Source organism: Bombina bombina, chromosome 1 (assembly GCF_027579735.1).
Source record: "Bombina bombina isolate aBomBom1 chromosome 1, aBomBom1.pri, whole genome shotgun sequence".
NCBI classification, from domain to species: Eukaryota; Metazoa; Chordata; class Amphibia; order Anura; family Bombinatoridae; genus Bombina; species Bombina bombina.
The window spans coordinates 1,204,261,281-1,204,288,999 of NC_069499.1; positions in this window are offsets into that span (position 1 = coordinate 1,204,261,281).

The window sequence follows — 27,719 nt, forward strand, 5'->3', positions numbered from 1 at the left end:
AAAAAAACAAACATGTAAAGGCACAATTACATTGGTTCCAAAAGGAAAGGCTGTGTAGATTGTACAGCTGTAACTGAGAGTTATGAAAACTCTCATTACTCATGAAGGCAGTCCATGTGGAATTCTCTCTTTTCATTTGTGCTATAGTTCTTGGCTATCCATCCTAATGGGGATTTCTTGAAGTTTACTTAATATTGGATGCCTAAGCTCTAGAATACAAGACTGCAATTTATAGACACAACAGCCTTTAACAATGTTCATAAAATATAAGCCTCATCATTACAGTGTCAAATAACTGAAGTATAAACAGTTACAAAATTATAAATTATAAATAAAAGAACCCCGTGCACTCGGACATAGATTGAGTTTTCAACTAAACCCATATATGACCATGCAGAGAAGGGAAGTAAGAAGGAATTTAATATGTTGTATGATTAATTAGCTGACTGCATGCAACATCTTAGTTAAACCCATATGTGAAAGACTCCCAGAGAAAGAGCATGTCATCAAAGAAGTCTAAGGCCTAGATTTAGAGTTGGGCGGTAGCCGTCAAAACCAGCGTTAGAGGCTCCTAACGCTGGTTTTTACCACCCTCTGGTATTTGGAGTCAGTCAGGAAAGGGTCTAACGCTAACTTTGCAGCCGCGACTTTTCCATACCGCAGATCCCCTTACGTCAATTGCGTATCCTATCTTTTCAATGGGATCTTTCTAACTCCGGTATTTAGAGTCGTGGCTGAAGTGAGCGTTAGAAATCTAACGACAAAACTCCAGCCGCAGAAAAAAGTCAGTAGTTAAGAGCTTTCTGGGCTAACGCCGGTTTATAAAGCTCTTAACTACTGTGCTCTAAAGTACACTACTCGCCGAATGACGGTTCCTTTAAATGACGTCATCCAAGATCGTGTCCCTCGAATTCCGATTGGCTGATAGGATTCTATCAGCTAATCGGAATTAAGGTAGGAATATTCTGATTGGCTGATGGAATCAGCCAATCAGATTCAAGTTCAATCTGATTGGCTGATTGGATCAGCCAATCGGATTGAACTTGAATCTGATTGGCTGATTCCATCAGCCAATCAGAATATTCCTACCTTAATTCCGATTGGCTGATAGAATCCTATCAGCCAATCGGAATTCGAGGGACGCCATCTTGGATGACGTCATTTAAAGGAACCGTCATTTGGCGAGTAGGCGTCGCTTGAAGAGGATGTTCCGCGTCGGCTTGGAAGAAGATGGCTCCGCTCCGCTCCAGAAGAAAGAAGATTGAAGATGCGGCTTGAAGACTTCATCCCGATGATGGACTTCCGACTTCAGCCCGATGATGGATTTCTTCAGCCACCGCTTGGATCCAGACTTCAGCCCGAGGATGGACGTCACTCTTCAGCCCCCCGCTTGGGCTTGGATCAACACTTCCGAGGACCGATCGGTGAACCTGGTATGGTGAAGATAAGGTAGGAAGATCTTCAGGGGCTTAGTGTTAGGTTTATTTAAGGGGGGTTTGGGTTAGATTAGGGGTATGTGGGTGGTGGGTTGTAATGTTGGGGGGGGTATTGTATGTGTTTTTTTTACAGGCAAAAGAGCTGAATTCTTTGGGGCATGCCCCACAAAGGGCCCTGTTCAGGGCTGGTAAGGTAAAAGAGCTTTGAACTTTTTTAATTTAGAATAGGGTAGGGCATTTTTTTATTTTGGGGGGCTTTGTTATTTTATTAGGGGGCTTAGAGTAGGTGTAATTAGTTTAAAATTGTTGTAATATTTTTCTAATGTTTGTAAATATTTTTTTATTTTTTGTAACTTAGTTCTTTTTTATTTTTTGTACTTTAGTTAGTTTATTTCATTGTATTTATTTGTAGATATTTTATTTAAATAATTTATTGATAGTGTAGTGTTAGGTTTAATTGTAGATAATTGTAGGTATTGTATTTAATTAATTTATTGATAGTGTAGTGTTAGGTTTAATTGTAGATAATTGTTGGTATTTTATTTAATTAATTTATTGATAGTGTAGTGTTAGGTTTAATTGTAACTTAGGTTAGGATTTATTTTACAGGTAATTTTGTAATTATTTTAACTATTTTAGCTATTAAATAGTTCTTAACTATTTAATAATAGCTATTGTACCTGGTTAAAATAAATACAAAGTTGCCTGTAAAATAAATATTAATCCTAAAATAGCTATAATATAATTATAATTTATGTTGTAGCTATATTAGGGTTTATTTTACAGGTAAGTATTTAGATTTAAATAGGAATAATTTATTTAATAAAGTTAATTTATTTAGTTAGAATAAAATTATATTTAATTTAGGGGGGTGTTAGGGTTAGGGTTAAAATTAGCTTTAGGGGTTAAAAAAATTCTTAGAGTAGTGATGAGCTCCGATCGGCAGATTAGGGGTTAATACTTGAAGTTAGGTGTCGGCGATGTTAGGGAGGGCAGATTAGGGGTTAATACTATTTATTTTAGGGTTATTGAGGCGGGAGTGAGGCGGATTAGGGGTTAATAGCTTTATTATAGTAGCGGCGGCGTGCGGACAGCAGATTAGGGGTTAATAAGTGTAGGCAGGTGGAGGTGACGTTGTGGGGGGCAGATTAGGGGTTAATAAATATAATATAGGGGTCAGCGGTGTTAGGGGCAGCAGATTAGGGGTACATAGGGATAATGTAAGTAGCGGCAGTTTACGGAGCGGCAGATTAGAGGTTAATAATAATATGCAGGGGTCAGCGATAGCGGGGGCGGCAGAATAGGGGTTAATAAGTGTAAGGTTAGGGGTGTTTAGACTCGGGGTACATGTTAGAGTGTTAGGTGCAGACGTAGGAAGTGTTTCCCCATAGCACACAATGGGGCTGCGTTAGGAGCTGAACGCGGCTTTTTTGCAGGTGTTAGGTTTTTTTTCAGCTCAAACAGCCCCATTGTTTTCTATGGGGGAATCGTGCACAAGCACGTTTTTTAAGCTGGCCGCATCCGTAAGCACCGCTGGTATCGAGAGTTGAAGTTGCGTTAAATATGCTCTACGCTCCTTTTTTGGAGCCTAACGCAGCCATTCTGTGAACTCTCAATACCAGCGGAATTTAAAAGGTGCGGCCAGAAAAAAGCATGCGTAGCTAACGCACCCCTTTGGCCGCAGAACTCTAAATCTAGGCATAGGTTACCTACTTTTAGGTAGTGAAATCTTTCTAACATTAAATCTAAATTAACTAATCTCCTCCATTAACTAATATTAGGTAGTTTGGTAGATTTCCAGTATCTGGGAATCATTTGTTTTGCTGCATTTATCATGATCTGAAAAAGCTGTCTGCTTATTTTACATGCTATCTGAGGTGTATGCTGAAGGAGAATCATCCCCGGGTTTGGGTTTAATTGAGTATGGAGTGCCAGATTGATATCTTTAAAGATCTCTAGCCAAAAGTTTTTAATAGGTGCGCAATCCCACCAAATGTGTTTTATATGCCCCACTTGGTCACAGCCTCTCCAGCACGTTCCAGATCTTGTTTTGTATATATGCTTGAGTTTTGCTGGGGTCAGGTACCACCACATGCAAATTTTAATATTTGTTTCTTTCGCTCCTGAGGAATGGGCAGATTGCGCTAGTTTTTTAAATCTAACAAGCCTGTAACATATCTCAGCCTATGTCACTATCCCTTTAAGAAATCCTTCTCTGACTGCTGCATTTGGGCAGTATTCACATTCACCTTGCTTGCCTGCCTGATTAATCATTCATGCACCTGATTACCTCAGCCTCTTTTTAAGCCTTCTCAGGTCTAATGTGCAGGGCATTAACATTGAAGTTGTGATCCTGAACAACAGAGGTCTGTGACTGTTTCCTGTTTGAATTTACCAACTATTTCAACCTACAGCATTTTCTATTCCAATGCCTAAAATCATCAAATCGCAAGTATCCAAATAATTCCATTTTCTGTTTCCTGGACACTGCTACTTAACAAACTCAGAACTTTATTATAAATCAAGTAGGGATGCACCGAAATTTCGGCCGCAGAAAGTTTCGGCCGAAAATGGCATTTTTGGCTATTTCGGTTTTCGGTTTTCTTGCCTGTTAGTTTCGGTAAAATTATTGTGTAGCATATTTCAAATTTGATGCTAGCCTAGAGCTGCTGTTTACGTTTATTACTTCACTTACTGTTCTGCATATAATGAGTTTTCTAGGATTATACTTTATTTGGATAATTGGTAAAAAAAAACAACCTGTTAAATATGATTATGTTACATAGAACTAAATGAAGAATAATACAGTATATTGATATTTATAATTGTTTTAAGTAGGGATGCACCAAAATTTTGGTCGCAGAAACATTTTGGTCGAAAATTGCATTTTTTGCCTGTTTTTTTTTTTTTCTTGGTAAAACTATTGTGTAGCATATTATTGTTTTAAGATATTTTTGTCCAATTTTAGTGTGTTACTTTCAATAAAAGTGTGGGCTTTTTTTATTGGCTCTAATTATACAAAAAAAAAAAAAAAAACTAAAAAAAATAATTTGAAAAAAATTTGAAAAAATACATTTTCGGTATCAGTTTCGGTTTTCGGCCAAGTGCATCCCGGATTTTCGGATTCGGTTTCGGTCCAGAATTTCCATTTCGGTGCATCACTAAAATCAAGCATACTTTTGGTTATCATCACTCTCTAATTACAACAGCATCTTACTCAGAACTTTATAACTATTTCTCTGCTACAAGTTGTCATTGCTGAAATATCCTGCTGCAAATATGTTAACATATTCTGAACTCTGCATCTATGTGTTCAATTAAAAGCTTTCATGTGATTCTCCAAAATATGTTCAAACAGTAATTGATGCCTTAAACCTAACTTTCACCTGTGCTGCTCTGCTAATTACTGACATACAGATCTTTATAATAATATGTACTGTGAACCTGCAACAAACCAAGTTTGCATCTAAATGCACAAACAGTAATTAATGCCTAAACTTGCAGCTTGTCTAAGTACCTGTGCAGCTGTGCTTTAACTCTGACATACAGCTTTATATAATATTATGTACTGTGAACCTGCAACAAACCTTAGTTTGCATCTAAGTGTCAATCTTTACCAGATTACTCTGAAGCCTGAACATTCCACATTGCTATATTTTTCTCTCATTGAATCCTGCAGTTACTTCTATTAACTAACTATAAGTCACAGTGAACTCAGAATATATTGTATACAAATGTTGCACTCTCCATTTATTCTACAATAACTTCTAGCAACTATGAATCACAGAATATCATCTATCCACGTCCAGGATACTCTTCCCCGAGTCACGGGTCGGTGTCTTCAAATCCCTACCACTGCCCCGAGGGTCTGTGTCCTGAGCGCATGTACACCGGATCATGACAGAATGTTAATGCCCAAAAAAGGGATCCGCAGTGGTAGTGGATGCACCGACCCTCAAAGGAAAATAAAAAATTACAACATAACTCAGACCCAAGCAATCCCTAAAGGAAAAACAGAAGATTTTCAAACTTTAAAAAATTTAAAGACACAGTACTCCCATTCTAGACAATCCTCTACTCAAGTTCGTGGTTACCATTTTGGTGAAACTGATCCTGAATCTGACTATGAAAATGAAGAGGATTTAACCATAGCTTCAGCAGAAAAAAATTCAGATTTTTAAAGATTTAAAGAGACAGAACCACTTTTCTAAAATGTCATCTGTTCCTCAATTTCGTGCTTACCATTTTGGTGAAACTGATCCTGAATCTGACTATGAAAATGAAGAGCATTTAACCATAGCTTCAGCAGAAAAAAATCAGATTTTTAAAGATTTAAAGAGACAGAACCACTATTCTAGAATTTCATCTGTTCCTCATGTTCGTGATTTCCATTTTGGTGAAACTGAATAGGATGCATTCATAGATTCAGCAGAAAAAATTCAGACCTTTAAAGATTTAAAGAGACAGGACTACTGTTCCAGAAAACCATCTACTCCTCCTGTTTGTAATTCCTATCCTGGTGATACTGATTCTGACTCTGAATATGTCAACATGGAGGATGAATTCACAGATCCAGCTGAACTGGCATTAGACTGGTATGAGCGCAACTTTAATTCGCCACAAACTCAGACAAGACCTCAACCTATTTGCTATAATGACATCCTTGGTTGTTATATTTACAACATGGATGATACAGACAGCTCCCATCATGAAACCTCTCATGGAAATACTGATCTTCCTATTTCTGATATTACCATGGATTTGTTAGATTGGACAGATTCAGAGCTGGAAGAAAGGACATCTGGTTTACAGACTGCTGTTAGGAGTAAAGGTCCCCTCAACTACTATGCTGATTTATCACATCAGAATTATGCATCCAGTGATGAAGAGGATTTCTGTTCTCAACCTTACTACAAACCACAATGGGAGCAACCTAAGAAGCCTCATAATGGGAAGAAATCTAAGCTCTCTAAGAAAAAGAAGAAGAAAAAGAAAATCCTTCTGCCCACAGAAAATCAGAAGTGCAAAGAGGAAACTCAGCCTGATTCCCCTTTTTTAGATTCCGTTGTACCAGACCCTCTCTTGCCTCCTGACACTGTCAACACCGAGCTGGATGATGTCTATAGTCACTATCAGTCTGTTCTTAAAGCATCTAATGGTATCTCTTCTCAGACTCTACAACAACTACAAAAACTGTTTCTAAATATTGATTTCTCATATCCCTCTCATGATGCCTCATTGCCTGTAAACCCTGTGCTAGAAGCAAAAGATAATTTTGTTCCAGATAAACAACCTTTCAGTTTACCAGAGATAATTCTTGGAGAATTTAGCTCTGATATTCAAACTCAAATAAGCATGCCTGCTGAACTCCAGATAACTTCTCAGTCAGAATCTTGTGTCACGATTCCTCCGCATCTACCTGAGTGTGGCATATTTCAGTACACTTCATCTTCTCAAAATTCTTCTGTTACTGCATCTAAAAAATTGTTTCTCTTGGGAGATACTTTGCATCAACCTACATTTTCTACTACATCAGTTTCCTGTACAGGAATTCCTGATACTGAATCCTGTGAGGACAACTTTGAACCAAGTTCGCAAGTGGACATTCTTGACCCTGAAACTTGTACAAAAGTTCTTCAAGAAGATTCCCCTGTGCCCATTCCTGTTTTCCATGATTATACTACTAAACCTGACATCAAGGTGGACTCTCCTGTTTTTGACTCTGGTATGGGTATTCCTTTGTTTAACCCAGAAATGGGTGTAATAATACTTGATCCTGAAGATAGCCATGCCCTCTACTCAGAAGCGAGTATGGTTCTTGGCTGTAAAGTGGGTCTTGTTAATTCTTCGTTTATAAACCCTGAAGAAAGCCTTGCCCTCTGCTCAGAAGAGAATATGGTTCCTGGCTCTAAAGTGGGTTCTTTTTCTTTCTCTATAGTTGAACCTTGCCATGGCATGGGCATTCCTTCACCCGATCCTACTGAGGATATTCCTGAACCTTGCCCTGGTGTGGGCATTCATATACCTGTTCTTAGTGAGGACACTTTTGATTCTGAATCCAGTAAGGAGACATTTCATATTGAATTAGAAGATAGCAAGAACTGGACAAATCTTGCACTCTACACTCCTATCTCCTACTTTGAAGAAAGCCCTGCTATTGCGTTAGAAGTGGCTATAGCTTTTTCTTTTGGAGTATATCTAATCCTCAGCCAAGAGGTTAATTCTGAGGATACTCAAATCTCTGACCCAAAGGTGGTTAATCTGGTTATCAATCCAGAATGCTGCATCTCTATTTCTGAAGCTGAGGAAAGCCTATTCATATCTCTAGGACTGGCTGCCTTTTCATTGGCTATGTACATGGTCATCTATCATGAAGAACATCCGCCTGTCTACCCTCAGGATGATTCTGTGGTAGGAAGCTCATTGTATGTTACGTTCATGCATTCTCACGATGACTACAAAAAAGTTGACTTCAAGTTTTGCTCTCATCATTGTCAAGATCTTTTGATACCTGAATTACATGGCCTTTACTTCGTCATTCAACTTTTTCAAGAGATCTCCAACCCTCCTTTCTTGATTTCCGATTGGACTCACTACCTCCATACACCTACTACCAGTTCTCCATATCAATTTTGTTCTCTCTCCTTTTGGATAGTATTGGGCGCCCGGAGGTCGCCTTTAAGGAGGGGAATCTGTAACATATCTCAGCCTATGTCACTATCCCTTTAAGAAATCCTTCTCTGACTGCTGCATTTGGGCAGTATTCACATTCACCTTGCTTGCCTGCCTGATTAATCATTCATGCACCTGATTACCTCAGCCTCTTTTTAAGCCTTCTCAGGTCTAATGTGCAGGGCATTAACATTGAAGTTGTGATCCTGAACAACAGAGGTCTGTGACTGTTTCCTGTTTGAATTTACCAACTATTTCAACCTACAGCATTTTCTATTCCAATGCCTAAAATCATCAAATCGCAAGTATCCAAATAATTCCATTTTCTGTTTCCTGGACACTGCTACTTAACAAACTCAGAACTTTATTATAAATCAAGCATACTTTTGGTTATCATCACTCTCTAATTACAACAGCATCTTACTCAGAACTTTATAACTATTTCTCTGCTACAAGTTGTCATTGCTGAAATATCCTGCTGCAAATATGTTAACATATTCTGAACTCTGCATCTATGTGTTCAATTAAAAGCTTTCATGTGATTCTCCAAAATATGTTCAAACAGTAATTGATGCCTTAAACCTAACTTTCACCTGTGCTGCTCTGCTAATTACTGACATACAGATCTTTATAATAATATGTACTGTGTACCTGCAACAAACCAAGTTTGCATCTAAATGCACAAACAGTAATTAATGCCTAAACTTGCAGCTTGTCTAAGTACCTGTGCAGCTGTGCTTTAACTCTGACATACAGCTTTATATAATATTATTTACTGTGAACCTGCAACAAACCTTAGTTTGCATCTAAGTGTCAATCTTTACCAGATTACTCTGAAGCCTGAACATTCCACATTGCTATATTTTTCTCTCATTGAATCCTGCAGTTACTTCTATTAACTAACTATAAGTCACAGTGAACTCAGAATATATTGTATACAAATGCTGCACTCTCCATTTATTCTACAATAACTTCTAGCAACTATGAATCACAGAATATCATCTATCCACGTCCAGGATACTCTTCCCCGGGTCAGGGGTCCGTGTCTTCAAATCCCTCCCACTGCCCCGAGGGTCTGTGTCCTGAGCGCATGTACACCGGATCATGACAAAGCCATTCCTTAGGCGATGTGTTTGAGGCCATTTCCTTGTCCCATCCTACCATGTAAGATGGTAGCTTTGGAAACCTGTTTTCTAGTACTAGTTTATATAGTGTTGAAACTGATTTAAGAGATTTCGAATCGCTCAAGCAAGCTTGCCCAAACTCTGTAAGAGGCCCTAAGAAATAAGCTTTACATCTGTGTGAAAGGATGAAATGTCTGGCTTGGTGATAATTAAACCATGAGGCAAAGAAAGGGATAGACAGTGAATCGATTTGCTGTTTTGTTTTTAACTTATTGTTTTCTAATAATGAGTGTATCTGTATTGAGGATGAGCACAAGATGTCTGCGCACTTCTCTGCTTTAAGACCTGGAGGGAATTCAGGATTTAATAATAAATTCATGAGGGGGGAGTATTTTGTTGATATTTTTGGTACGATTTAAGAACAGATAACCAGTCCCTCCATGTTTCATTGGTAATGGAAGATTGGGAGACAATGGGATTTTTTAGGGCTAGGGAGTTCCAACATTTATTGCCCAGGTGATTTGTGCCTGCAAGGTAAGTTTCTATCTGCACCCACCCTTTAGACTGTTCTCCCTTGAATCTACACCAGTCTAAGACTCTTTGGAGAGATATAGCCAATTTATACGAACTGAGAGGAGGTATCCCTAGACCCCCTTGTATTGGTAATTTGTATATAATGCTTTTGTTAATACATGGTGGTCTGCGCCGCCAGATGTAGTCATTCATAATCTTTTGTAAAGTGTCAATCTCTCTGTCTATGTGTTGGATAGATACAGTTTGAAGAATATACAGTGCCTTAGGTAGTAACACCATTTTAGTGGCTTGTATCCTGCCCAACCAGTAGCTATTTTTTAATAACCAAGAGGAGGTCAGGGATTGAAACTCATTGATCAACTCCCCATAATTAAATTTATGCGTGGAATGCTTATCCGGGGTTAAATAGGTACCCAAATATTTAAGACATCTAGGTTGCACTTTTAGAGGGCATTGCGCCCTAATATCCTCTAGCGTCTGCTGTGGGACCCTTACCGGCAGAAATTCGGATTTTGACATATTAACTGAAAAGTTGGATACCTTACCAAAAGAGGTTAGTTCTGTCATTGCGTGTGTAATAGACTTAAGAGGGTCGGTCAACGTTAGTAATAGGTCATCTGCATATATGGCTAATTTATGATGTCTAACTCCTACCTGTATTCCTTGGATATGACGGTTCGCCCTAATTTTGATTGCGAGAGGTTCTAATGACAAAATAAAAAGTAAAGGAGAAAGGGGACAACCCTGCCTAGACCCGTTTCTTATTTCAAAAGCCTCTGATAGAGTCCCGTTCACCCTTACCTGAGCTGTTGGATTAGTATATAAGGCCATTATTTTTTGGATAAACTGAGTGGGAAAATTAAACCGTCTTAGAGTCGTTTGTTAGTAAGTCCAGTCAAGTCTGTCAAAAGCCTTCTCGGCGTCAGTGGAAAGAAATAGTGCTGGAATTTCATTCTTGGAAACGTAGTCTTTAAGATTGAGAACTTTTACAGTGTTATCCTTCGCCTCCCTAGATAGGCACAAAGCCCGCCTGGTCTTGGTGGATTAATTATGGGAGAATATTATTTATTCAGGATTAAAATCACCGATGGTCTCTCCTGCTTGATCTTGGCAATCAGTCGTGGGAGCAGAGGAAACGGTGGAAACACATAAGCCAGGTTGAAAGACCAGGGCATTGCTAGAGCATCTATCAGCGTCGCCTTGGGATCCCTGGACCTGGATCCATAACAAGGAAGCTTGGCGTTCTGTCGAGACGCCATGAGATCCAGTTCTGGTTTGCCCCAACGATGAATCAATTGTGCTAACACCTCCGGATGGAGTTCCCACTCCCCCGGATGAAAGTCTGTCGACTTAGAAAATCCGCCTCCCAGTTCTCTACACCTGGGATATGGATAGCTGATAGGTGGCAAGAGTGAATCTCTGCCCAATGAATTATTCTTGAGACTTCTAACATCGCTAAGGAACTTCTTGTTCCCCCTTGATGATTGATGTTAGCCACAGTCGTGATGTTGTCCGACTGAAATCTGATGTACCTCAGAGTTGCTAACTGAGGCCAAGCCTGAAGAGCATTGAATATCGCTCTCAGTTCCAGAATATTTATTGGAAGAAGTGTCTCCTCCTGAGTCCATGATCCCTGAGCCTTCAGGGAGTTCCAGACTGCACCCCAACCTAGAAGGCTGGCATCTGTTGTTACAATTGTCCAATCTGGCCTGAGAAAGGTCATACCTTTGGACAGATGGACCCAAGATAGCCACCAGAGAAGAGAATCCCTGGTCTCTTGATCCAGATCTAGTTGAGGAGACAAATCTGTGTAATCCCCGTTCCACTGACTGAGCATGCATAGTTGCAGCAGTCTGAGATGTAAGCGTGCAAACGGCACTATGTCCATTGCCGCTACCATTAAGCCGATTACTTCCATACACTGAGCCACCGAAGGGCGCGGAATGGAATGAAGAACATGGCAGGAATTTAGAAGCTTTGATAACCTGGACTCCGTCAGGTGAATTTTCATTTCTACAGAATCTATCAGAGTCCCTAGGAAGGAAACTCTCGTGAGTGGGAATAGAGAACTCTTTTCCTCGTTCACTTTCCACCCATGCGACCTCAGAAATGCCAGTACTATGTCCGTATGAGACTTGGCAATTTGGAAGTTTGACGCCTGTATCAGGATGTCGTCTAAATAAGGGGCCACTGCTATGCCCCGCGGCCTTAGGACCGCCAGAAGCGACCCTAGAACCTTCGTGAAGATTCTTGGGGCTGTAGCTAATCCAAAAGGAAGAGCTACGAACTGGTAATGCCTGTCCAGAAAGGCAAACCTGAGAAACCGATGATGATCTTTGTGTATCGGAATGGGAAGATAAGCATCCTTTAGATCCACTGTAGTCATATATTGACCCTCCTGGATCATAGGTAGGATGGTATGAATAGTTTCCATCTTGAATGATGGAACTCTGAGGAATTTGTTTAAGATCTTTAGATCCAAAATTGGTCTGAAGGTTCCCTCTTTTTTGGGAACCACAAACAGATTTGAGTAAAAACCCTGTCCCTGTTCCTCCTTTGGAACTGGATGGATCACTCCCATAACTAGGAGGTCTTGTACACAGTGTAAGAATGCCTCTCTCTTTATCTGGTTTGCAGATAATTATGAAAGGTGAAATCTCCCTTTTGGGGGGGAAGCTTTCAAGTCCAGAAGATATCCCTGGGATATAATTTCCAACGCCCAGGGATCCTGAACATCTCTTGCCCACGCCTGAGCGAAGAGTGAGAGTCTGCCCCCTACTAGATCCGTTACCGGATAGGGGGCTATTCCTTCATGCTGTCTTAGAGGCAGCAGCAGGCTTTTTGGCCTGCTTACCTTTGTTCCAGGTCTGGTTTGGCCTCCAGACCGTCTTGGACTGAGCAAAAGTTCCCTCTTGTTTTGCATTAGAGGAAGTTGATGCCGTGCTTGCCTTGAAGTTTCGAAAGGTACGAAAATTAGACTGTTTGTCCCTTGATTTGGACCTGTCCTGAGGAAGGGCATGACCTTTTCCTCCAGTGATATCAGCAATAATCTCCTTCAAACCAGGCCCAAATAGGGTCTGCCCCTTGAAGGGAATGTTAAGCAGCTTAGATTTTGAAGTCACGTCAGCTGACCATGATTTAAGCCACAGCGCCCTACGCGCCTGTATAGCAAAACCAGAATTCTTAGCCGTTAGTTTAGTCAAATGAACAATGGCATCAGAAACAAAAGAATTGGCTAGCTTAAGTGCTCTAAGTTTGCCAAGTATGTCATCCAATGGAGTCGCTACCTGTAAAGCCTCTTCCAGAGACTCAAACCAGAACGCCGCATCAGCAGTGACAGGAGCAATGCATGCAAGGGGCTGTAGAATAAAACCTTGTTGAATAAACATTTTCTTAAGGTAACCTTCTAATTTTTTATCCATTGGATCTGAAAAAGCACAACTGTCCTTGACAGGGATAGTAGTACGCTTTGCAAGAGTAGAAACTGCTCCCTCCACCTTAGGGACTGTCTGCCATAAGTCCCGTGTGGTAGCGTCTATAGCAGGGGTCGCCAACCTTTCTGACCTCAGGGACCAGTAAACTCACAATTTTGAATTCCGTTGATCACTAACATGAATTATATATATATATATATATATATATATACACACACACATACTGTAAATAACTAGTATAACCATAGCTAAGTTTACATAATGTATGTATTTACACATTTTTAAGAATTATTTTTGGAATTAACTGATTGAGTGACAGAACTGAGAGAATACTTCCAAATGACAGATGAAAGGTGAGTGCCAACGTTTTACCTGGAAACAGAGGCAGAAAGTGGGAAAAATCATCTTCCTCTGAGCACTGGGCCAGACAGGAGTTAACAATACAATCTAGCTACACAAGTTGTGCCGTACTACGCAACGTGCGTAGGGAAATTGTAATTTAACTCCTCCTCTGTGTTTTTTTTACTGATGTCCAGCCAGGCACTGTAGGGAGTTGCAGCATGATGGGGTGACACCATCATATTAATCTCTGCTTGATGGTGTCAAGGTTGGCGACCGCTGGTCTATAGGAAACATTTTTCTAAAAATAGGAGGTGGAGAGAACGGCACACCTGACCTATCCCATTCCTTAGTAATAATTTCTGTAAACCTTTTAGGTATTGGAAAAACATCAGTACACACCGGCACTGCAAAGTATTTATCCAGTCTACACAATTTCTCTGGCACTGCAATTGTGTCACAGTCATTCAGAGCAGCTAAAACCTCCCTGAGCAATACGCGGAGGTGTTCAAGCTTAAATTTAAATGTAGAAATATCAGAATCAGGTATCTTTCCTGAGTCAGAAATATCGCCCACAGACTGAAGCTCTCCTTCCTCAGCTTCTGCATATTGTGAGGCAGTATCAGACATGGTTCTTAAAGCGTCAGTATGCTCTGTATTTCGTCTAACCCCAGAGCTATCTCGCTTACCTCTAAATTCAGGTAGTCTGGCTAATACCGCTGACAGTGTATTATCCATGACTGCCGCCATGTCTTGTAAAGTAATCGCTATTGGCGCCCTAGATGTACTTGGCGCCATTTGAGCGTGAGTCCCTTGAGCGGGAGTCAAAGGATCTAACACGTGGGGAGAGTTAGTCGGCATAACTTCCCCCTCATCAGAATCCTCTGGTGATAAATTTTTTAAAGACAGAATATGATCTTTATTGCTTAAAGTGAAATCAGTACATTTGGTACACATTCTAAGAGGGGGTTCCACCATGGCCTTTAAACATAATGAACAAGGAGTTTCCTCTATGTCAGACATGTTTGTACAGACTAGCAATGAGACTAGCAAGCTTGGAAAACACTTTAAATCAAGGTAACAAGCAAATATAAAAAACGGTACTGTGCCTTTAAGAGAAACAAATTCTGTCAGAATTTGAAAAACGGGGAAAAAAGGCAGTTACACAAATTAAATTTTTACAGTGTGTATAATAAGCTAACAGAGCATTGCACCCACTTGCAAATGGATGATTAACCCCTTAGTTCAAAAAACGGATAAAAAAAACGAGATAGACGTTTTTAAACAGTCACAATCAACTGCCACAGCTCTGCTGTGGCCATACCTTCCCAATATATGACTTTAGGCCCTTTTGAGATGTCCTGCAACATTCATGGGACTTCTGAGGAAAACTGGATGTCTCAGTCTGTAATTTTAACTGCGCAAAAAAGCGCTAAAATAGGCCCCTCCCACTCATACTACAACAGTGGAAAGCCTCAGGAAACTGTTACTAGGCAAAAATAAATTTCTAGAAACTCCAGCCACCAATTTCTTTTAAAAGACCTTTATTCTTTTGTCATGGGTCCCATTGATATACAACGTTTCAAGCCAGCATTAGGCTCTTAGTCATGTACATGACTAAGAGCTTAATGCTGGCTTGAAACGTTGTATATCAATGGGACCCATGACAAAAGAATAAAGGTCTTTTAAAAGAAATTGGTGGCTGGAGTTTCTTGAAATTTATGGACTTTGGTGAGATTTGGCAAGTCTGCTACTCCGTGCCCCACTGAAAGAGGTAAATTGGTGTGCTGTTTTCCATTATTTTGATTCTACTGTAGGCAAAAATAAAGCCAGCCATGTGGAAAAAATTAGGCCCCGATAATTTTTATCACCAGACACACATATAAAAACGATTAAACATGCCAGCAAACATTTTATATTGTATTTATATAAGGGTAATACCCCTGAGAGTAAGCATGATACCAGTCGTTATTAAATCACTGTATTCAGGCTTAACTTACATTAATTCGGTATCAGCAGCATTTTCTAGCATTTCCAATCCTAGAAAAAATTATAACTGCACAATTTAAAATTTTGCCATATGTTGTGCATATTAGGTGTTTTAGATTGTGTGTCCGGATTGGAGCAATCCATCAGGGGATTAAGAGGTACGTTAAGATCGCCTGCAATAATCAGGGATCCTTTAGTGTGAGCTATGATGGAGCTAATGAATTTACTTTGAAATTTATTAGGGGCGTAAATGTTAGCTAGAGTAATAGGCTTGCCAAAGAGGAGCCCTGTGATGCATAAGAATCTCCCCTCTTTGTCATGTTCTACATGAGTCTTGGTGAAAGAAATGGATTTATGGATTAGAATACTAACCCCGTTAATTTTCTTGGAGGGGTGAGAGTTGTGGAAATGATGTGGATAGTATGAGGAGAAAAATGTGGGTTTATGTTTAGTTTTGAAATGAGTCTTCTGCAGCATAAGGATATGCCCACCCCTTCTCTGTAAGTCTAGAATAGCCAGCCCGTAATTTCACCTCGCAACTCGACCTATCCAATATACTGCGCCGTCAGATGCTAAACTGGCATAAGTATGAAAAACCGGCGATCAGCTAAAATGTGCGCAAATACACATTTTAGTCGTCGCAAGTACTTACGCCAGTATTTTGTTCACGTAAAGTCTCAATAAAGTGTAGTTTTATGCAAATTAGGCAACGAATCGTAGAAACTAACCGCCAGTTTTAAAAGATGCGCCACGTAATTACGCCATTCAAAAATCATACTTAAACCCCTGCGCAGCCGCCATTTTCTTTTGTGTGTTTGGTTGGTTCTTGGAGCTACAGCACACTACAGTGAGTAGGAGAAAGTAGTTAGAGTAGAGAGAGAGAGGCGCATTGCATATATTTAGTTAGGTCGGATTTGGTGGATTTGTTAAGCTTGTACATTACTGTCACTTTTTTACATATTGCACACATTTTGCATACACACATATAAAAAAAATGTTGTATTTTGTATAACACCTTACACATTTTATTTATCTTTTACAGTGTGAAAGGCTGAGTGTTTGGTTGTGATTGTGTGTGATTGAAGTGGGAGTGAGTGTGTGAGTGTGTGTAGTGTGAGGATGTCAGGGAGAGCTAGGGCGGGGGGGAGGAGGGAAGGGGAGTTGCAGGGAGAGGATTATGGTCAGGAAGAGCAGCAGGGTCCCCGTCAGGGAGTCAGTGGGGTGGGGAGAGAGAGACTTAGAAGGGAGGATGGGAGTGGGGTTGCCCCAAGGCCAGGCACACTCAGTAGAAGAGGGTGCACATGGGGATAGAAGGGGGGAGGAGGGAGAAGATAGGGAGGAACCCACACCAGGGACATCCCAGGGAGGGAGCCAGGCGGCCCAGGACGAGGAGCGTATGAGGTGCCCCAACTTCTTCTTTGCTGAAAACCTCGCTCTAGTCCAGGCCGTCCTGGAGAACCATACCGCCCTCTTTGGCCAAGAGAAGAGCAAAGGAGTTGCCCGTAGGCGTAAAGATGCCTGGCTGAAGGTGGAGGAGGCAGTTAATGGTGTGTCCCAGCAGAGGAGGACTGTGGATGGCCTAAAGAAAAGGTGGAACGATTGCAAGAGGAGAGTCAAGGAGAAGATGGGCCAAGAAGCAATGTCCCGGAGGGCAACAGGAGGTGGGCCTCACCAGGAGGCAGAATATAACAAGTGGCAGGAGCTGATTCATAGGTCCCTGAGCATCACAGCAGTCCGTGGACTTCCAGGGGCTCGTGACTCAGGGATTGCAACATCAGCGCAGCATGCTGGTGAGTAATATCCCACACACCAGTATTATATGTATTTGAGATATAACATCCTATAATGTCACACATTCATGTACACAATGAGGAGCATGGTATTTGGCCTACTAACAAAAACATCTACAATTAGATTTCACATTAAAGGGACATTAAACCAAATCTTTTTATTTAATTATTCAGATAGAGAATACAGTTTTAAACAACATCCCAATTTACTTCTATTATCTAATTTCCTTCATTATTTTGTTATTCTTTGTTTATTAAATATCAATGCAATTAAATAGTTTATTAAATATCAATGGGTGAGGCAATCACATGAGGCATTGATGTGCAGCCACCAATCAGCAGCTTCTGAGCCTATCTAGATATGCTTTTCAGCTAAGAATATCAAGAGAATGAAGCAAATTAGGTAATGGAAGTAAATTACAAAGTTGTTTAAAATTGCATGCTCTAGCTGAATCATGAAAGAATAAAAATGGGTCCATTTAATGCTACTTAACACATTGAAATTCATGATATGAGGTGGAATGGTGAAATACTAACATGTCTCGTAGTAACACAGGCCACAAGCCACATGTAGAGTTTTCAGTAAATGGACACTATAGTCATCACAACCATAGTGTCACTTAAAGAACACATTTTCACCATCACTGACATGTACACAGAACTATTGTATGAAACACATACATGTATACTTTGCATATTAAAAACCCTCATATCACAAATCTCAATGTGCACATGCATGTTATAGAGTTTGACATGAGAATGTGTATAGGCCCTAGCATGTACATTGTATGCCCACATGGATATATATCTGACTGTACAAATCCCTCTCATCATTTGACTACTCCACAGAACCTCCAGTCACCAGGGGGCAAACGCCCATGCATCCACCTCCACCACCGCCACAAAGAATATCTCCACCTCAACCACCGGTCCAGAGAGTCCAGCAAGAGTATGCTCCCAGGCATGAGCTGGGTTGGAGTGCCTCTATTGACAATCCAGATGTCATGCCGCCAGCATTGCAAGAGGATACCTGGCAGAAGCCCTGGCCGGAGGACTATTCCTTTGGCTTGGAGGGGGAGCCAAGTCAGCCCCGAAGGGTAGATGTCTTTACCCCCCCCCCCCACCAATATCAGGCCAGCCAGGGATTTTACCACCAGGCTGAGTGGGTGCACACCAGCCGGCAATGGGACTACCAGTCCATCCGGAGATCTCCACCATCTGCTTCGCTTGGAAGAGCTCCAGCATCTGAGGAGGAGCATAGAGCTGTCAGCATTCCTCAGGCAGCACCACCTGTCATCATCCCTCAGGCAGCACCAGCTGTGATCCCTCAGGCAGCACCGCCTGTCATCATCCCTCAGGCAGCACCAGCTGTGATCCCTCCGGCAGCACCAGCTGTGATCCCCCCAGCAGCACCAGGCGAAACAGCAGGTAGAGGTGAACCTACGCCTAGAGTCCCTGCTGGGGAAGAGCCTATAGATCCTCTGACTTCCGCCATGGGCGACGAATACATTGCCCTCCAGAGGAGGCAAACATCAACCTGCAAGAGAATGCAGAGAGACCAACGCAGGTTTTACAGGAGCCAACAGACTTTACTACAGCGTTCCATTGAGCTGCAACGGGACATGGCAGCATCTTTAAGTGGTATCGTCCAGAACCAATCTCAGATGCTGAGAGTTATTTTGGACATGCAGATTCAGAGTGACAACAAATGGAGGGAACAGAACCAACTGTTGGGTGTGTTGGTGGAGCATTTCACACACCAGCAGGACATTGCCTCCAGCCTCTCATCTGTGGCCAGAACTCCTGCAGAATCCTCTGAATCCACACAACCCAGGAGAGGCAGGAGACCCACTCCAGGCCCCTCAGCCCCCTCATCTAAGAAGCCTAAAAAAAAAAAAATATTGTTATATTTCTTCCTAAATCTTGTCCTCTGTTATATAATAAGGCCTGTGTGGAAATGGCCCAGAAAAGGTAATATCATCATGTTTATGACATATTCATGTTCTCTAAACCACATCACATAGTTGTGTATGAAGGGTACATATAGTGATATTCACTTTTAAGATGTGAATCAAGGTTTCTCACATCCAATAGAAATTGACCCATGTGCAGGGATAGGCACGAGCCAAGGCTGTGGAGGACATTTTCTAAGGTAAAGACTTTTAGTGAAGGACACCTTGCCTATCCCTGCACATTGGTATATATATCTAAATAATAATGTTTTTACAGAAGGTGTGAACATAAGGTATAAACATCCATTTTCATTCCTCGAAATGATACTCAATAAATCATAGTGACCAAAACATGAATTGAACTAATGATATATTTTCAGTAATTAGGGTGGTTAAGGGAATGGGGGTGGGATGTAGTAGTTTCACTTACATGCAGTGGAACTCTGCAGTATGTAATTCGATGACCAGCTGCAGCAGGGGCAGCACCATCACCATGGACCTCAGCAGCAACTATAGAATCAGCATGTGTAGACAGAACAACAGGGGATTGTAGGGCTTCCAGCACCCCTTGTGCCCCATGATGCACCCTTGTGCCCCATGATGCACCCTTGTGCCCCATGATGACCCCTTGTGCCCCATGATGACCCCTTGTGCCCCATGACGCACCCCTTGTGCCCCATGATGACCCCTTTGTGATTGGTTTGACAAACTTGCAGGGGCAGGAATAATATGCTTTGAAGAGGTTAACTATTTGTGATCAAGCTGCTGATATGTATGTTGTTAAGCATGCACTTGTTAGGCCTTCAGAGAGTTACGTTGGTTTCTAAGTCAGTGCAAGGGTTCCTGCGGCTGAAATTTGTGGCGAGATGAGAATGGAGTAGATTTTCTGAAATCTGCGCGCGTAAGTCCTTACGCCGTATATTGGATACCAAACTGCGCGTGTTTTGTATGTCAGTCTATGGGCCAAAAAACGACGGGCGAAGGCAGAAATATACGCGCAAAACTTCTAAGTTACGCCGTATATAGGATACCAAACCCGCGCAAATATTGGCGTTGCCGGCTTTTGCGGGCGACGATTTATATCGGATCGGGCCGCTGATGCCTTCTTTTTCAAATAAAGAGAACAAAGAAAAATTCATAATAGGAGTAAATAAGAAAGTTGCTTAAAATTGCATGCTCTTTCTGAATTACAAAAGAAAAAATTTGGGTTCAGTGTCCCTTTAAGTGAAACATCAAAACTATAGGAGAATATATCTCCCACTTGGCTGAGAGTATGTATATTGCTAATGAAGAACATAATATTGCAGTAACAAGAAATTGTGCAGGCTGATAGCCCAAAACCTGTAAAAAAGAAAAGACTTGGTAACCTTAATAACCTTGTTAATTTAAACTAGCAAAGAAAATAAGAGAGGGATTATAACAACTATTTTCTCTTCTTAGTTAAGACAGAATTAACCTGCCCGCCACAGTCTGTCTGTTATCTTGAAAAAGTCCTCCAAGTATATCTCCTAAAAGAGAAAACATAACATGAAAGAGATATACAGCCAAAAGAGAAAAGGATACAGCCCGACTGGCCCTTGATCATCCCTTCTCAGACGCCTGGTTATGAATGCCTGTATTGAGTCTGCGTGTCTTTTTTTGTTGTACTTGCTGCCATACTTTCCTTTGGGGTAACAAAACTCTGCTGGTCTCATTGCTTTGCTGGTCCTGTGCATCCGATGATTTTTCCATCTCTGGTGGAGGGATGTCGAGATCCTTGCAAATCTTATTAACGTCTCCTGGTGTAGAGCAAACGAATCTCTTCCCCTGCCAGATGATTATTAGGTGAAAGGGGAACCCCCATCTATACGGAATGTTCATTTTCCTAAGAAGCAGGGTGAGGGGTTTGAGCTCCCTACGCTTAGCAAGAGTTCTCTGTGAAAGATCTGCATAAAATTGGATGTCTGCATTTTCGTATTTAACAGGTTGTTGTTCATGGGCTGATCTCATGATATCTTCCTTGACCTGGAAGTTAGTGATACACACAATCACATCTCTGGGTGGCTGTGAATCCAGAGGCTTAGGGCGAAGACTCTATGTGCCCTTTCTATGACAATTTTTAGAGGTGACTCTGTGTGTTTGAGAAAATTAAAAAGATCTTGCAGATATTGCTCCAAACTAGATATTGGTATAGATTCAGGTATACCCCTAATTCTAATATTGTGCCTTCTGCTCCTATTTTCTGCATCATCCATTTTTTCTTCCAGGTCCTGAATCACATCGTTTTGTTTATGTATGAGTGTGTGCAGATCTGTTATTGCTGTCGCGTGGGAATCTTGAGTATTTTCTACTGCTTCTACCCTGTGGCCAATATCTGACATTTCCTTCTTAAGGTCACTTATTTCATCTTTAATACACTGTTGTACTTGTAAAACTAAGGTAGAAAAGTCTTTTTTTGTAGGTAAAGACTCAAATAAAGCTTTAGGCACAGTTATGGTATCAGTCACAGTTTCTGAGTCTGACTCAGAAGAGGAGAATGCCGTGTTAGATTCATGGTCATCTGTGGGATTAAGGATGGTTGATTTGGCTTCTACAGATTTGAAGAAGTTGTTAACTGAAGGCTTCTTTTTTTAGGGCCAGTCCCTTTTCTACCAGGCTTTTTAGGAGACATGACTATATCCCTAGCTGACAGTATGTCAGTTCTGTATATCTTGCTGTATTTGTGTGTCTATATTCTGATCCTTTCTAAGCGAAAAAGGTTGTAAAGTAGGCCTGCCCTGTGATGTGCAGACAGGAAAACTGCAGGTTTCTTCTAATGCTCAGAGCTATTAAGTGGTGACTGCAGACTCTCCCTGGCCTCTATGCATTTGAGCTTGTTGCAATTAGGGCCAATTTTTGACTCATCAGAAAGTATGCTGCAATTATGAAAAGTCACTGGGTTGCCTCACACCATTTAGGCCTGCATTTTTCTTTCTCCTTATTTTAACTGCCAGTATTACGCCATTCTGAACTATATGCTCTTAGGGGCCGTATATATGCCTTCTTGCCCTCAGTTATTCTTTCAGGAGTCATATACTCTGATCGTTAGGGCATGCCTGCTAATTGACACTGAATCCATCCCCCTAGTGAGCCTCCATTTGCGATGACGCACTATGCGCTCGGCTGGTTTGTGGACTATCTCACCTTCCCGGTTTAAGGGCCCGATTCCTGTATGCTAGTTCTTCCCCTTACTGCTGCATTCGGAACTCTCCTTACCTCCACTTCTGTCGTTTGTGCTGTTGCAGTTTCCGGCAATCAACGTAGAGGGGCTCCGGGAGGAAGTAGGCCTGAGCAAGTGCGGCATTTTATAAACACCCCAAACGTGTCACCGATAATTCTTCCAACTGCTCATTAGGTTGTCTGTTCAAGAGTTAGTCTAATCCAAGCTGCTAGATTACTTTTCTCCACTTTTTCTTCACTTATTATCCCTCTCAACCAGATAGGGCTCAGGAGCTCCCTTAAGCCGTGGCCATCTCCTTGGCTGGCTAGCTCCGCCCCCCACAAATAGAGTTTTTAGATACTTTGGTAGATGTTTTGAAAACAGACCTATATGTTAAACCAACTAACAGGAACACACTTTTACATAGAAAAAATATTTCACCCCCCAGATACAAATTATTCAAATATTTGTTAGAGGATATGAAGAGAAAGAAATGCAATACAACCAGCAATCCAAAAAAAGGTGAAGGAAGTCTTTTGTGAGCACATATAACACTCAGAGTAACCACATATTTGGCATTATAAAGAAAAATTGGCATATTCTGCAGGATGCATGTCCTAATATCAAAGAATTTGTTAATCTCCCTAGGGCATCTTACCGCAAGGGTAGAACACGTGGTAAATGCTTGGTACAAGTTGATAGTACACTGGTAAAAAAGGCTGGCTCTGTGTTTTTTGGGCAACCCAGGAATGGTACTTTTCCATGCTTTATTTAGACTAGATCGTTATATTAACTAGAGTTCATTTTACAGCATCATCACTCACCTGACAGCACAAGAAGTCTGGTCTGGACCTGTAAAAGCACCGGCACTCCCAGGCTCCAAAATCCAGTTACAGGAAAGTTGAGCCGACTCCTCCACTGCTGCCCAGTTGCCCACAACACACCAGTGAGCAAGGCTAAGCCCCACCACTCTGCTACCGCTCCAACTCCTCTCACTCCCTCTTCAAAGCTCCTCTGACTCCAATACACGCAGCACAGGACTGCAAAATCAAAACAAACTACCCTCTCCCACAGTCCAACATCTACTCTTGCTCTGAAACTCCTCACACCATGAACTCCTTCACCCTGCCTCCGCCCTCTTATATATTCATTCCAATCATATAAGCACAGGAACAATGGTCTAAAGAAAGAAAGAAAAAAAGGCCTCCTTTACTTTTTTCAATGGCAGTGTTTTTGTCTTTTAATTCACTACTTCAAATCCAATTGATTTTTATTTTTTAAAAAGGCATAAAACACATATAAAAAAACATATCTAGCTGAGCCTCCCACCTTTCCTTCCATCATTACAGATGGTGAAACACCAAGTGCCACTGTCTGTAATGATCAGGCATCCGATTGTGCTCTGTTACCATTTGAGAGAGATGCCTGCAGCTCAGCAACAGCAGCTATCAGCTGCCACTTTAAAGCTGAGACTGCTGGACCTACCTGAAGCTGCAACGTATATGAACATTATATGGTATGATAGGCAATGTACCACATGACATATATATATACACTATATACATCAGCCTTGTTTTTTATTTACCTGTCAAAACTATATATTTTAAGTAGACAACCCAAGGTTATTATTATTATTATTATTATACTTTATTTATGAAACACCAACATATTCTGCAGCGCTGTCCATAGGTACAATTAATTTAAATAAAACAATGATATAATTGTAAGAGACAGGACAAAATTTACAAACACATACAGAAGGAATTGAGGGCCCTATTCCCGTGGGAACTTACAATCTAGAAGGTATTGATCTAGACCAATTTTGGTATAATTCATGCCACCATTTCACCGCAAAATGTGATTACATAAAAAAATTGTTAACTTTTTCCACAAATTGAGTTTCTCACTGAAATTATTTACATACCTCTTGTGCAATCATGACACAAATTACTGTAAAAGCTTCTCTGGGATCCCTTTTGTTCAGAAATAGCAGACATGCATGGTTTTATCTGTAGTGTAGATATTTCTCTCCCACTCCTGATCCCTCCCAAACAGCTCTCTTCCACCCACACCATCTTAGGTACTGGCAGGCAGTCTGCCAGTATGCAGTTTATATTTTTTTTTATTATTATTAATGTTTTTAATATTTTTTTTCTGCAGTGTAGTGATCCCCCTCAATCATCCCACCATCTTTGGTACTTTAGTGTAGCTCCCCATCCCTCCCTCTACCTTCATTTTTGTTTCTGCAGTGTAGGGCCAATCCCACTCCCCTTTCCCCTCTGCCACTGGGCCACACACTCACCTCCTGCTTTCCCTACCACCCCGGCACCATCAGATGATTATTACAGATGGTGACACACACCATATCACTGGCATCTGCCTTCATATGGAACCAGAGCACCAAATATGCTCCGTTTCCATATAGAGACGAATGCCTGCAGCTCAAAAATCACATGCTCTATATGAATCATAAAAAAAAAAAAAAAGAAAAATTTTGGTTTTCATGTCCCTTTAAAGTGAAAGTCAACGCTAGCGTTTTTGAAATGCTATGATTGACTATTGAAACAAATAAAGGGGACTTTCATTCATGAAGTATAAGATACTTCATGTAGAAAGCTCCTTTATTTGTTTCAACCGATTGCTGTTCTTAGCTGCTAACAAAACCCATGGCAAAAATTTTTTTGCTAAGAGGTGATGTTTTCAAAGGTGCCAAGCCGGATTTACTGCAAGGCTATTGGCTAAGAGATTAAATCATCACCTCTAAAGAAAACGGCGATCTGCCGTGGGCTTCCTTAGCAGCTCAGAACGGCGATTGCTTGAAACAAATAAAGGAGCCTTCTACATGAAGTATCTTATACTTCATGAATGAAAGTCCCCTTTATTTGTTTCAATAGTCAATCCTAGCAATTTTTAAGTAAAAATTGTTTAAATTTGATCTAAAACGTACAGAAGTACATAAAGGAGTACCACTGGTTTCCAGGACTCTACTGTTTATTGGCTGATAGGGACAACTCATAAAAATGTGACTTTATTCAGCACAGGAACATCTATTTTTTTCCAAAAGCAGAGCACTGTTTGAAGCATTCTGGGTGATACTACATATGCGGCGCAGGCTTCAGCTTAACTGCTGAAAGCCGCGTCGCCCGTAATTTCACATTGGGGAATCACATATACGGCGCCTGCAGTTCATAAAGTGCTGTAAGTCGGATAAATTAGCTATGTCCAGAAATGTCCGTAAATACAAATTTCTGGAGTCGCCAGTGACTTACGGCACGTTAGAAACAGCAGGTGCATAAGAAAATACAAAAAAATGTTAAATCTCCCTTAAAAGTCTAACATGCCTCCCAAAAATAAACCCGACACATCAAAACCCCTATATCCCCATCACCCCCATATCGAAACTAATAATAAAGGTATTAACACCTAAATCCGCCAACCCCAACATTGCAAACTACCTAATAAATGTATTAACCTCTAATCCGCCATTCACCCACATCGCAATAAACCTAATAAATGTATTAACCCCTATTCCGCCACTTACCCACAACACAATAAACCTAATAAAACTATTAACTGCTAATCCGCCAAACCCATACAACGCAATAATCCGAATAAATCTATTAACCCCTAATCCGATAAAACCCCCACAATGCAAATAACTAATTAAATTATTAAGCTCCCTAACATAACACCCCCTAAATTAACCCCAATTACCTAAATTAAAAAATACTAAATTACAATTAAAATAAAAAAGCTAACATTACTTAAAAATAAAAAAACCTAGAATTAAATTAATCTAAGATTACAAAAAATAAAAAAAGTCTAACATTACATAAAATAATAAACCAAATTATCAAAAAATTTTTTTTTAACCTAATTACTATCACCTAGATTTAGAGTTTGGCGTTAGCCATCAAAAGCAGCGTTAAGGGGTCCTAACGCTGCTTTTTCTTGTAAGGTGTATCCAGTCCACGGGTTCATCCATTACTTGTGGGATATTCTCCTTCCCAACAGGAAGTTGCAAGAGGATACCCACAGCAGAGCTGTCTATATAGCTCCTCCCCTAACTGCCACCCCCAGTCATTCTCTTGCAATTCTCGACAAGAAAGGAAGTATCAAGAGATATGTGGTGACTTAGTGTAGTTTTACCTTCAATCAAGAGTTTGTTATTTTTAAACGGTACCGGCGTTGTACTGTTTTACTCTCAGGCAGAAATTAGAAGAAGAATTCTGCCTGGAGGTTTGATGATCTTAGCGGTTTGTAACTAAGGTCCATTGCTGTTCTCACACATAACTGAAGAATATGGGAAAACTTCAGTTGGGGGAACTGTCTGCAGATTACCTGCTTTTGAGGTATGTTCAGAGATGAATAAGTTCTAGAAAATGCTGACAGAGCCTTGTGTATGTGACGTAAGCCTGATGCAGTGATTTAACAGCGACTGGGATCATGCTTACAAAACAGGGTAATACTCATGTTAGTAATCATATTACTTAGTGACAAAACGTTTACATGATTTCATAAATAGGACGTTAGGAGATAAGTCTTTATTTGGGGCCTAGTTTCCACATGGCTAGTCAGATACTCCTAGGAGTATTTTCTTAAGGCCCCTCTGGCATCCAGTACATGGTGGGAGGGGCCTATTTTAGTGCTCTAACTGCGCAGTTTTAATTCAGACTGAGACATCCAGCTTCCCTAGAGGAGTCCTCTGGCATCTGAAGACCATTTCAAAGGGGTTATTTCTGCACAAAATCGTTTTTGAGGGCAGGTAGGAGCCTCAGCAGAGCTGTGGCAAGGTGCTCAATTGACTTTTAACGTTTTTTAACGTTTTTCAATCCGATTTGGGGCCTAAGGGGTTAATCACCCATTTGCAAGTGGGTGCAATGTTGCTTTAGTCCCTTACACACACTGTAAAAATTTCAAACACTTTACTGTATTTTTACACTGTTTTGCAGTTTAAGTGCTAGTTTTTTTTCTCTTAAAGGCACAGTAACGTTTTTGTTTAATTGCTGTTTCACCTTTATTAAAGTGTTTTCCAAGCTTGCTTGTCTCATTACTAGTCTGTTAAACATGTCTGACATAGAGGAAACTCCTTGTTCAATATGTTTGGAAGCCATGGTGGAACCCCCTCTTAGAATGTGTACCAAATGTACTGATATTTCTATAAACTATAAAGACCATATTATGGCGCTTAAAGATTTATCTCCAGGGGATTCTCTGACTGAAAAAAGGGAGATTATGCCATCTAGCTCTCCCCATGGGTCAGAACCTATA